General features: G+C 34.6%; 1 pseudogene; it reads right to left on the bottom strand.

Annotated features, from left to right (window-relative positions):
* Positions 1 to 2,540: 2,540 nt before the first annotated feature.
* On the bottom strand, positions 2,541 to 4,058 carry LOC101570022 (annotated as a pseudogene).
* Between the last annotated feature and the right edge of the window lie 7,263 nt (positions 4,059 to 11,321).

The raw sequence follows: 11,321 nt of genomic DNA, 5'->3' as shown, positions 1-11,321 counted from the left end.
ACTACAAGGCTACTGTGATAAATTCAGCATGGTACTGGCAAAGAAATAGACCTGAGGATCAAGGGAATAGATTAGAAGATGCAGAAGACTCTATAAACACACTCAGCCACCTTATCTATGACGAAAGGACTAAATATACTCACTGGAAGATAGACTTTTTAACAAATAATGCTGGAAAAACTGGCTCTCTACGTGTGAAAAACTACAATTTCTACCAGGTCTATCACCATGTACTAAGCTAAAGTCAAAATGTATTAAGATCTTAAGAGTAAAACAGAAACATTAGATCTCCTGGAAAAGAAAGTAGGAGGAACTCTTGAATACACAGGTGTAGGCAAAGAGTTCATGAACAAAAATCAAATTGTAAGGATAACACTTGAAGTAATTAACAAATGAGACCTCCTCTTATTGAGAAGTTTTTGGACATCAAAAGAAATTACCAACAACGTTAAAAGACAACCTACAAATTTGGAAAAATTCTTGACAAATAAGAACTCAGACAAAGATCTGCTCTCTAGAATTTATAAAGAACTAAAAAATATTAGTGCTGCAAAATGTAAAGACCCAGTCCAGAAATGGGCGCCTAAAATGAACACGCTTCTCAGAGGATAAAATTAAAGAAATGAATAAATATGTGAAAACATGCTCCACATCACTAGCCATCCATTGAATGCAAATTAAAGCAACAATGAGACATCATCTCACTCCATAAAGAATGGCTATATAAAGAAATCAACCAACAACAAATGTTGTAGATGCTGCAGGGAAAAAAGAATTCTGATAATAGTAATAAAACCAACTTTAAAAATTCAAGTATTTATGAATACCAGTCTAGGCTGTAAAATTTTATAAAATGTCTTATGACATTCAGTTCTCAAGTGTTGAGTAAATCTCAACAAAGTATTATTAGGATTCCTGGCTATGCTGCCAATGCCAATGTGAACTCTCTCTCTCTCTCTCTCTCTCTCTCTCTCTCTCTCTCTCTCTCTCTTGGTCCAAAGAATTTAACGTAGGACCTTGCCCTTTCCAGGTGGGCACTGTGCCACTTAGCTATATCCCCGGCAATATGAACACTTAGAAGTACTTTTTCCATTTATTCTGATTGATATAAAAATATTGTTAGTGGCATACTGTTATATTATTTGTATGACAGACAACCTAAACAGTAAAGCCAGTCACTCAAGAATCAACTGAATAATACAATGAATTCCACATAAATCCTCCATGGCTGTTTGTGCTAAGGAAGCACCATTTTACAAAGACTGAATACAAGGTTATTTCATTATCTGAAGAAGGACTTGCTACCACTAAAAAATTAAACAAATGCTGAGCCAGGAAAACATAACAAACACATTGCTCTCAATTTTGGGGGGGTCTTTTTGAGATAGGGTTTCACTATGCAATACAGGGTGGCCTAAAACTCATTGCAATCCTCCTGCCTCAGCCTCCCCAAGTGCTGGGATTATAGGTGTACACCACTATACTCAGCGCAAATTAAGTTTTAATTCAAAGCCATATCAAGTTTTCTCTCATCTTTCACCAACAAAAAACTTCTGACAGGTTCATGCTTGTATTCCCAATTGACCACATGCCTTTTTGTACTGAAAGAAAAATCTACTTGGATTATTGGTCCCATACTTCATCTATCAATGTTTCAGCTAATTTTTACAAATAGAAATGTACTAAACTAGTAGTAACAGTGCTTATAATCCTTTTTATAAAGTTCAGTCCTCTTTTAGATCTGTGTTAATCTGAATAAAAGATGTGCATTTAAATTTTAAGGCAGATGTTAATTTTTTCTGTAGGCCTTGTTAAACTTCACTTTGTCATGGGGCAAACATTATCACAGTATGTAATAATGCCTTATTTTTTGAGGTGAGATAAAGAGAGCTTGAGCTATTAAATAGCAAAGCTGCACAGGCAATAAGAACTGACCTAAGATCATAGAATTATGTCTTGCTTTTTATATAGGCCATAGAATTATGTCTTGCTTTTTATATAGGCCAAGGTGACTTTCCACTTGACAAAACAGAAAATGCACGAAAAAGGCTATAAATAAAATGTTCTAGAACTAGACCTCAGAGCCTTTTAATAAGCTTTTAATACTCTGTAGTGCATTTTAAAGAAATTATTAAAGTGGAGGCTGAGACAAGATGACCACAAGTTGAAGTCCAGCCTTTGCAACTTAGCAAGCCTCAATATCAAAAACAAAACCTGAATAGCAAGGGCTAGTGATGTAGTGCAGTGTGAATGTCTTGGGTTTAATCACCAATACTGTAGAATAACAGGATGGGGAGATAGTTAAGTACCAAGGTCCTTAGTTCAGTCACTACTGGGGAAGAGAATATGCTAATTGTCAGCCACATCCTCAAAACAACTCTGAAAGGCTCTGCTTTCTGAAATGTTTAAATTTTAACATATTAGAGTCACATTTTTCACTATCCAACATGAAGAGCTTTGGACTAATTCACATACCGCATTGCATTTCTATCTTCATGCTGACATCTCCAGTGCTGGTAAGTATGAAAACTATTAACCACCATTCTTTGTATTACTAAGGTGTCCCTCTTTGTCCATCTGGCTCTGAATAATGAACAAAAGCTTGAGATGTTTGTTTCAGAAGATAAACTGCGGCACGAAGTCCCCCAATATTTACCCAGATTGTATGCACCTTTTGCCATACATGTCCCATTCCAGGTAATGCCTTGGCAAAGCACTTCTTATCCTCAGTAAGCAGTATGGCTCAGCCTGTCCCAGGTCTAGACATGGCTCATCTCCCACAGGCAAGCTGCATAAAGATTCCTGTTTCTCTTTTTGGATCCCATCCTTTTTCCAAATGGCATATCTGTTACAATGACATCCTCAGAGTCACTTCTCAGTAGAAGATTGTAGCTACCCCACTGAACAGCATCAATGGCCATATCCCAAGAAGTTTTGCCTTCTTAAACTTGACTCAGGATCAATAAAGATATGATGTTATTTGCTGCTGTTTTTACAGCCAGTGGACTATTATCACCAGCAATATGGTAACAGTTGGACCATTCAGTGGCCCCTTCTATTGGTATGGCCCTTGTTCCACACATTGGATCAACTATTTTATCAGTAGGTTGAGGTGCACAGAGCCTGAGTATCCCATAAGCAAGAGTTGATCTAAGAGATGTAGGTCCAAAATGTGTAATATTTCTATGGTGGAGACTTTCCTCAGTCAGTGCAATATCCACAATCATTTCATTATCATGGATATTGAAGAGAACCTCCACATCAAAATTGGTCATGTCAGCCTTCCACTTGAAATGATCTTGAACAGCACCTACAAAATTTCTTGCAGCCTCATCTGAGGTAAAGCAATATTTCTCTTCTGCCCTATTGCACTTGACTCTAAAATTTAATACCTGAGGCTCCATGTCTTCTTTGGAATGTTCATCAATCTCATATTTGGAAGATGCTAGGTCATCACCTACTAATGTTGATATCTCCTCCTTGATGGCTGGATCCTCATAATAGTCAAGGATATGTGAATCTAAAGCATTGTTGACAAAACCTTTATCACTTCTCTCATCTAATATTTCTCCTTCTTCATTTAGAATTATCTTTTTATTTGAATTCACATTCATCTTTTTGTACTTTGTTTTCTTCTTGAAACAAGTGTTAACCTCCCATATTTTTATAGGATCTGACCATGGGAGTTTGCCAGCTAGGTCTTCAAAATCTTTCACAGTTTCTTCCTTTTTTTTGAACTGGAAATCTTTTAAGTCCTCAACAATAACAAGTATATTATCAATTGATCTCAGACAATGAAATAGTGCCAGACTTTCCACTGAAATGCCAAAATATATCTTGCGCCAATCTTTGCTGATTTTGCAAAATTACCTCAATTTCTCTCTGATTTCATCTGCAGTTGCTTGCTCAAAGCCAGTGGGGACAGTGGCTTCACTAGTGATGTGGAGATGGTCAGACTCATCTTTGCTTTCACTTTCTTTTGTCACTGTTATAGGTCTCTAGTTCTCATGAAGGTTAACAGCCAAGAGTTAGGTAGTAGCTTCTTGAATGTCAGACATTTTGGCAATGTTTCCAATATCCCTAACAAAGTTCCATCACCACCACAGACCATTAGGGTGCTAGCACGTTGCCATTATGAGTTTTCAGTCCTTTTCTTTCCTTTCCTGTCCTTTCCTTTCTTTGCTTTTCTTTTCATACCAGGAATTGAACCTGGGACATTGCTCAGGAAAGCCCACCACAAGGCTACCCTCCTAGTTTAGGAAACATGGTTGAATCTGATGCATAATATTCTACTGGAAAAAGATCAGATTTCAAACAGTTTTGTACAGTATCACTTTAAAGTACTCAGATTTATTGGTCAGGCAGTTAATATCTGTGAAAGACTTTATTTTCTTTTTAAATGTCATATGTACAAACTTCACAGTAAAGACAGTATAGAGAACAATAGTATGACACTCAGTATAAGAACTGCAAGAGGCACAGTTAGTGGCCAAAGCCAAGGTTCCCTGGAAAAGTATAGATCATGTTCAAACTTATGCCATATTAGTAGTCATAAGAATATATTGTAAAACACAGAAACTGTCATAAAATCAAGCTCAGATTTGTTATTCCCTGACCTTAAGTGAGCATCACTGGCCCTGATTTCTACTGAGCACAATTGAAGCCATGGTTAAGATCTTGGATTTGGGAATACTAGGAGTCCTAACAGAACTTAAGAAGGTCTTCTTACTCATGAAATGATAAAACAGGGTAAGAAGAAAATAAGAACCAAAGAGGGCAGTCTTTAAACATTTTTGCCAGAACTCATCACCTTTATACCTTATTTTGAAATAAGATCACATTCACAGTCACTAAGGAGTAAAACATTGATATATTTAAGGAGGGTGCAATTTATTTATTTATTTATTTATTTATTTATTTATTTATTTATTATGTATTTAGTACAGGTTCTACAGGATTTCATTACACAGATTGGACTAGTAGTGATCCTCCTCTTTTCAGCCGCCCCAGAACTGGTATTACAGGCATGTGCCACCACACAGAGTCTCAGCTGTGTTTCATCACACCTCAGGGGTGGGGCCGGCATAGCATGCTGGGGATCAAACCCTGGTCCCTGCATCTGCCTAAGCAGGCACTTTAATCCACTGAGCTATCTGGCTGGCCCAAGGTGGGTAAAATTTAAACTGTAATAGTGTATATCCACAAATACTCACTACTTTACAGTCTAAACTTACCTAAGTTGTCAAATGACAAATATAAAATCAACAAAAAAGTATTCTTTTCAAAACGAATACAAATTTGAAATAAGTTCATAATTCAGTGACAATTCTTATAGGAAAGCCAAGCGCAAAATAATTGCCATATAAAGAAATTCAGTTCAAGATTCAGTTGGTTGTTCATGCTTGTGATCACCAGAAGTACAAAGAGCAACAACTCAAAAGTGAAATCTGGAAGCAAATGTAAGAGACTATAGGAAAACTGGGGTTTGAGTGGCAAGAGACTAGTAAATAGAGGGATCTAAACCTAACAATTAAACTTAATGTGATCCTGAAATGGAAGCTACCATTTATGTTTTGATGTTAATTTCAGATCACTTTATAGAGGGGGTGTGGTATATATCTATGAGAAACAAAGGTACATAATGGTATAGTACAGGAACTCTGGAACCAGATAGTTTACTTTTCAATACAGGTTGTAATATTTTCTTGTATGACCTTAGGTAATTCATGCAACATGTGTGTGGCTTGTTTTCCATATCTGTATAACTGGTATAATTACATTATTTTTGTCGTGGTGTTTTAATGAATTTTAAATGAGATAGTAAGTGTAAAGTGCTTATAAGAGGACTTGATAGTATATAGCATATATTCTGTAAATGCTAAATATTATTGCAAATACATATGTACATTACATAGATTCATATAAACTCATGTGTGATACAGCTTTTCACATACTCCAATTGTGTGAACAAGTCCATTATAGAAGCTGTTTCATAATGAGTATAATAAAATAAAATGTCAACACAAGTCAATATCAGTTAAAAAGCTCTGAAAGAAAATTTGGACATGAAAATAAACTATACTACACTACATCATAAGATTAACTGAGAAACTACCAGAACTGATAAACCTCAGTCAAACGCAGTGTTATTGTTTGTGTTTAGATGTTCCTCCAAAGCCACATGCAATCATGAGTGTGGGCTTCTAAAGTTCATGATTGATTTGTTGTCTAGTGCTGGGATTCTGGGTGTGAGGGCTACACCCTCCCTCAGGTGGGTACTTTGTATATCGTATAAGTGACAGAAAGATTCTTCTTTCATTCTTTCCTTTTTGCTATTTTTTTTCTGTCTTCTGCCCATATGAACTGTCACATTTCTGCCTTGCCAGCCTGACTGGGAGCCAGCTGGTTGTAGACTGAAACTTCTACAAATTTGGAGCTAAATAAAATATTCCTTCCTTCATTTTGCACATCAAGTATTTTGTTTCAACTGCATTATTATTGTATATAATTCTTTAAATGTTTATACTATCTGAGCACATCCTAATCTATGAATGAATATTCAAGATTCAGAAAAAAATGTAATTATATGTAAAAATATCTCTATACCATAATTGAAGAACTTGTAGGGGAATAACCTGTGTTGGAATCTATACTACATCATTGTACTATTTGGTTGCAAAAATATGGAAAATGGGAAAATGATGTTCACATTTATATTTGCATTTTTATGTAACTATTTTAAGTTACTTTCAGCTGATAACTGTCCCTGAAAACTTGCTGAGATTCACATTTCACAATAAAGATAGCAACAATTGTATCTACATCATACATTTCCATAGATGAGAACAAATAATATGAATATATAGGAACACAATAAAATTTCAAGAAAATACAATTTGATTAAGTAAGTTCCTTTCATAGTTTTCATAAAAAGCAATACCATAATTTGGTAGAGTGTCCTCTTGGAATGGTCTTATTCAAATCTTTACACATTTTCCTCCCCATTATTCATAGTAAAAGTAGCATGTCATATATGATAGCTTATTCCTCTTTATGTGCCTTTCACTAATAATCTACAAAATCTCCAGAAGATTACATGCATCCCATTGTTCTATAATACAGAAGCTTTGGCCTAACTGAAAAGTTCCTCTGAAATCAAATGATCTAGTATACCTATGTATTTCTGATTTGCTGTACCATATCTTCCTTGTAGATTTGTTCTTTCAGGCTAAAAGGACAGCTAATATTTTGGCCGTAGCCATTCAAGGTCAGTGAGGACTCAGGCCATAAGAGAACCTGTACTGCAACGTCCTGCAACTCAGTGGTGTCCCAAATTTTCTTATGAAGGAGATGACTGGGCCACAGAGGGAAGTGATCGACAATGAAGAGTCTGTATAAGGAGAGTCACATTGAGAGAAAACATTCTCTCAGGCTTTCACAGACAGCAAATCGGTCAACCAATGACTATGACTCATCCACATGGCTGACACTGACAAAGGATCTACAAAGTGCGATACAGGGTTTCACTGTAAATCCTGAGGGGGTCTGATTGACCGTGTCAGATATAGAAATTACATTCCTTGTTATATAGGTCTTGCTTTATCTTGGTCTTAAACATCCAGCAGAAAGGTAAAAAAATGAGGTATAAAAAGTAAAGCCATATTAATATGCTGAGCTGTAAAAGGATCAAGTCAAAAACTTCTGATATTGCCAGTCCTGCAGATAACCCAATACTATTATGGACTACTGGACTATATTGGATTATTTTGGTGAATTCATGCACCTACGAAATTTAAATGGCAATGCAATACCCATCTCTGACAGAACTAAACAAAAAAGGGAATATAAATGAAGGTCCAATTTTTTTTTTTTTGTGGAATCAGGGATTTGAACTCAGGCCCTGGAACTTGCCAACAAAGCACTCATTCCACTGAGCCATCTCCCCGGCCTGAATGTCCATTTTGTATCTCTATGTACAAAATACTTAAGATAAATATACAGCTACTTTCTCTTAATGCAATGAGAAGAATTGTTTGTACTATTAGTGTTTGGACAGGATATCATGTCTGCATCTTGTACTATGAGTAACTACCACGAAGACAACAATATGCAATATACTAATTATTGAAACTTTGCTAGAAATTGGTCTTGAAACTGTCTCATTGCTATTTGTTTCTCAATAAATTTAATAAAAATAAAAAAAATGATTTGTTCTTTCATATACTAGATCATACCCAAGTCTGGATCATATCATGTGTTAATTATAATATGACCTTATACCCAATTGTAAGTCATATTCTATCCATTGTATGAATATTCTACAATTATTATGATAAATTTATTGCTTTTTTAAAAAACTACAATTACACTGATAATTTAATAAATCACATTATTTCTAATAAAGTCATTTTCTTGTTGATTATATTACAGTTTTTACTGCATCATTTACTGCTTCATATGTGTTTGCATCACATCTTCATATAAATTATAATTTCTTTGAGAAGAAAAACATGTTCTTCACAAAGAGTTGTTAATATTGTGGGAAAAGGGCTTATTATTTCATGCTGAATAAAAAACACAGGATAAAATGTGTTCAGTGTGATTTTAAGTATATAAAAATGGATAGAATAAAAATAAATATACTAAATAATGGCATTGCTTTCTTTTGGGTGATTAGAGATATAGTAATTGCTCTTTTCTGAAAAACTGCTAATTTAAGTTTTTATATGAGTTTGTATTTTATATTCAGGAAAAATGTTTATTAAAGCATATCTGAATTCTGCATCCAAATTTTATTCCTAATGAAAATCTGTTCAAGTAGGCACCTCAGAGATTCCTTTGAAAGTTTAATCATAGACATGTTTAAACAATTCCCTGGCTTTTTCTCAAATCTCAATTCTATTAAGAATTACATGCTTCTTGTGTGTTTCCTCAAGCCTCAAATTAACCACCTATGTGGCTTATGATGCTTTTGATTTCTAGTGAGAAAAACCTTGTCTGAAACTGCCTTGAGTATTGATTGGCTCATAGTACAAAAATACCCAAATATGTTTGACTTTAGACTAAGTTTGGTGCAGAAATTCAAGTTATCTGGACTTAGCCCTGCTGTTCCAGGTTCCCACACTGTGCTCTTCTGCCTTTAAACTTTAGGCTATCTTTCCTGATGATGTAATAATAGCTGCAATGATCTCAACCCATGATTTCTCAAAATGCTAACCCCAGTAGAAAAGAGAACTTTTCCCAGGATTCCTTGTACAATTTCTAAATGTTTATAATAGCAGGACTAGAATATAATATATATTTGTCTGTGCATCAGTATTATTAGGTAAAGATCATCTATCCACTTGTGTAGGTCAATTTGAATTTCTTTTTTTATGAAAGGTCTGGGGAAAAGTAATTTCTAAAGAAAATTCAGATCACTGCTGCACAAAAGAAGAGAATGTGGCTCTCTTATCTCTTTGTCAAGTGTCACTATATCTCTATGTCTCTGTATCTCTTTCTTATTTAATGAACTTGTGGGAGTACTGGCTGAAAGCCACTTAAAGGAGTGAAATTTTCTTAGCTGCACATATGGTGAATAATTCTTCTATTGACCAACCATCCAACAGGATACTTTATTGTTAACTTACAAAGTATTCTACTAATCAAATGATAATGATCAGTTTTTCACTTGTTCCCCTTTTTGTCCTACAACTCTAGTAATAGCAGCATATGTATTTTTACGTAAATATCTCCCAATAAAAATTAATTGATGCTGTACATAGCAAATATTTTTTTGCCGTAGTTTACATGAATATCCATAAAATTTTAAAGACTTGGTAGCCTGAACAGTTCTTCTAGGATGAGGCATAAAGTTTAAGAGAGGTGGTACCTACTGGGAAGATTTAGGTAACTGGGCACATACTCTCAAAACCTCATCTTTCCCTTAACCCAAGACAATTTGACAATTTGGGTCTAGTCTTGTTCAGTATGATAAAAGAAACTTCATGAATTTGATAATATTTGACCATTCTTGGTAGACAGAAAACAAGTTTTATGATTGAGTATAATGTACAGATACCTATATTATGTATATATACCTGTTTGCACATACATAAACATGCTGATATTTGGGATTATATTAATATCATTGGAAAACTATAAATATCAGCTTGATAATTTGGTATTTTAATTATGTATGATATGAAAAATAAGAAAATAAATATTTACAGATATACAAAGCATATGGTACAGAACAATCTGTCTAAAAAAACTAAAAACACACACAATAACCAACCTAGCATTTTTTTCCCCTTGGTCTTATCTTCTAAATTCAAATCTGCCAAATCTCTTCCTGTAGTTTCTTTTAAATACACTCACTGAATAACCCTAAATAACCTCTAATAGCACCCTCAATTTCCTTCCCTGTCAAAACAGATAGGCAGCCAGAACCTAATGAGTGGGTGAATCTATGACCCCAACAACGGAATGACAAATCTAGTTTTTTGAGAATGAGAAAGCTGACAGAAAAGAATCATTCATATTTGACCAAGGCACCCAAACAGAAACTACCAACAAATAACCAATACTAATGTTCTAAACAGAATTTGGCCTGAATGAGCCAGGCCTACCATACCAGTTTCTTTTTATGTTTTGTATCTAAAATAATGTAGAAAAACCTTTTTATTTCCTCGTTGTCTTACTTCCCTCTTTGATGATTCATTTTATCCTCCCTCAAGGTAAAATTACTTTCCTGCCTTTAGAATCATGATCATTTACTGCTAAGTAAGTAGTAGTAAATAGGAATAAGAGGATTTCTTTTCAAAACTATTTCACAAAGATAAAATAAAATTACATATGTAAGAATTAGTACATTTCTTGCCTTTTCAAGATTTCAAGCAGTACAAAACTTGAGTGACTGCTTCCATTTAGAACTCTCTAAAAGACGAAGACCAACTTCAAATTTTTTCACTTATGAGACTTTCAGTCAAAAGAGTGGAAATTTGGGGAGAATGAACACCAAAGAGGCTACACCAACTTGGGCAAATTTACTGTTCACACGATGCCTATTACATCATGGCATTAAACAATAGTGAATTTCATGCTTTTTATTTATTTCTCTTTTTAAAATAATTTTAGTGAGAAACAAATAGCAATAAAACAATTTCAAAACAGATTAATTGGATAGGTGGGTGTTCAAGAAGAAGAAGGTGGTGAATGAAAGCAAGCGACAGGAAAAGGAATATTGTGGGACTGTCCTGCTTCAAGGTTGTATATGGTGAGATTTTTGGACTTATGCGCAAACATGAGAAGTATAGAATTCTTTATCCTATTTTTTAAAG

The sequence above is a fragment of the Octodon degus genome, unplaced genomic scaffold (assembly GCF_000260255.1).
Source record: "Octodon degus isolate 3935 unplaced genomic scaffold, OctDeg1.0 scaffold00063, whole genome shotgun sequence".
Lineage (NCBI taxonomy): Eukaryota > Metazoa > Chordata > Mammalia > Rodentia > Octodontidae > Octodon > Octodon degus.
This window is presented reverse-complemented; position numbering and strand designations above follow the sequence as displayed.